The sequence below is a fragment of the Elephantulus edwardii genome, unplaced genomic scaffold (assembly GCF_000299155.1).
Source record: "Elephantulus edwardii isolate Elephantulus edwardi_28Jun2011 unplaced genomic scaffold, EleEdw1.0 scaffold00060, whole genome shotgun sequence".
Taxonomy (NCBI): domain Eukaryota; kingdom Metazoa; phylum Chordata; class Mammalia; order Macroscelidea; family Macroscelididae; genus Elephantulus; species Elephantulus edwardii.
Window position 1 is genome coordinate 126,754 of NW_006399810.1, and position 2,432 is coordinate 129,185.

At 47.5% G+C, this 2,432-nt stretch overlaps 1 pseudogene; it reads left to right on the top strand.

Moving 5' to 3' along the window:
- Positions 1-585: 585 nt before the first annotated feature.
- On the top strand, positions 586-2,070 carry LOC102843115 (annotated as a pseudogene).
- Positions 2,071-2,432: the final 362 nt, after the last annotated feature.

Sequence of the window (2,432 nt, forward strand, 5' to 3'; positions counted from 1 at the left end):
TCTTTGCATCAACTTCCATCCAAAGGAGTCAAACTGTTGTTCACAAACTACAACCCTTTCCAGCAATTAGTAGATAGAGTGGTTGTCATCATGCTTCCCTAAGAGCAGTTAACACTTCCACCCCAGGGAGTTTGCAGGTTGCAGGGAAAGAAGAAGTCTTTCACCATCCTGTGTCACCAGCAAAATTATTAGAGTAAATTCTTGTATTTTTTTAAAGACACTCTTCTTGGACAACTGACTTTAAACACTAATATGACAGTGAATGCTCAAGTAAGTAGACTCTTTAGTTATAAGACATTTGTTTTGCCTACCTTCTGCCCCTTAAATTGCTTTATCAAATATGCATACAACCTGTAATAAAACCTATAAAAATAATAATAATAAAAAAAATTATACCCTAGATAATCTGTAAAAGAAAAACAAAAAGAGGGAGTTATATGGATTAAGCTGAAAAAAGCAGAAACAGCCTGGGTTAAGACAAAGCAAACACTCAGCCCTGATGATGCTGTCTCTGATAGAAATGTGATTATGGAAACAGAGAAGGCCAGAAAATAAGAAAAGAAACAGCTAAAAAAAAAACCCTAAAACGATTACCAGTACAGGAAATACAGGAGATCATTGCACAGGCCTGTGATAGGAGGACCCTGGTGGACATGGCACAGAGCAAAGAGTGACCATCGCTTTTTTCTCTCATCACCTCCTTTTCCACCATTAAAAGACCACTCTTGCATCAAAGAGGAGCTCAGGTACCTGCTGGTCTCTCTGCCACAGAAAGAGGTAGACGAGTGTGTCCAATACTTCATGTTGTTGATGCTGAGTGAAAGTAGTCAGAGTCTGGCTGCCCAAAAGGGTAGATTGTGGTGTTTCAGAGGAAATGGACTCCTTTACACTGAAAGTTTTGGGAAGGTTCTTTCAGCCACAGTGGAGACGTTCTGCTTAGAAGCAATTAGAAAACATTCCGAGATAACCACACACAGTGAAAGAATTGAAGCACGCACGGCCTGCAGCTGCTGCAGAGGATGTACTGGTGGTACCAGAACTACCAGAAATTGCAGAGGAACATCATGCATGTCATTGGGAATATGGCTCTCAACAAACACCTGCACCCCGCCATTGTGCACTCAGGCTGGGTGTCCCTAATGGCAGCAGCAATGGAATCTCAGCAAATTATGGAGGCCTCACATGCAGCCAGAACACTGTCCAACCTGAGAAACCATGCAGAAGTACGAGGACGGGGTGTACATGCTATACCCCCAGTGCCGCACCAGTCAGCCCATTAAAGCTGATGTCCTTTTTATTCATGGCCTTGTGGGAGCCGCCTTAAGAACGTGGCGCCAGTAGGGCTGCAATCAAGTCCTCAATGACAAGGCCCCAGAGAATAAGAACAAGTACACTACCTGCCCTGCACTGCGCATCATCTCCGTGGAGTACAACACCAGCCTCAGCAACTGGCAAGCAAGGAGTCCCATGGAGAGGAAGTTCCTTGCCTTCAGAAGCAATGAACTCTTCCAGAAGCACCAAGTGGTGGGGATCAGGGACTGGGTGTCACACAGCACCTGGGGGGGGGGGGACTTCTTGTAAAAAAAATGCTGGTGGAAGCTGCCAAGGAGCCAAAAATGAGCGTGCTCATCAACACCACCAGGGGGATGATTTTCTACAGTGTCCCTCACCACGGGTCCCACCTGACTGAGTACTCCGTAACCTCCTCTTCCCCTCGCTGGAGGTCAAATTGTTCAGCAAGGACTCCCCGGCCCTGAAAGTACTGCAGGACGACTCCCTGGAGTTCACAAAAGGCAAGAACTTCCAGGTGGTCAGCTTCGTGGAGACGCTGCCCGCCTATGTCAGCAGCATGATCAAGCTGCACATGGTGCCCATGCAGTCAGCTGATTTAGGCATTTGCAATGTCATTCCTATGGATGTCAACCATTTGAACATTTGTTAGTCAAAGACAAAGGAGGCTTTTTTTTGTACCAGCAGACTCTCCAATTCATCCACGAAACTTTAACCAAAGACCTAGAAAACTGTCCAGTCCCCCCATCACACGTGAGTTCAGTGCAAGAAATGTTATGACCTCTTCGTTCCAAGCTGAGGAGTCTTGTGGACAGTGACTGACACCACTAGTCTGGAATATTCTGCAGCCAAGAGCTTCCTGTCGTCAGTCGCGAAGTAGAAAACACTGGACTACAGATGGAGTGGCTCCTGGAAGCGAAAGGCCTGGGTTCCTCCCACTGCAGACTCCAGAGCACCCAGGGCACCCCTCAGCTGAGCTGTGTGTGTGGAGAACCTCTCCCGGCGAGTGGGTCCTCCAGAAGGAGGAGCACAGGCGGCTCTGCTCCGAGGTCCCCTGAACATGCCCTAATGTGGAGGAAATACTGGTGAGGACAGAGGTGCCAACCACTCCGAGTGCTGTCAGCCCGTGAAAACATGGTGCA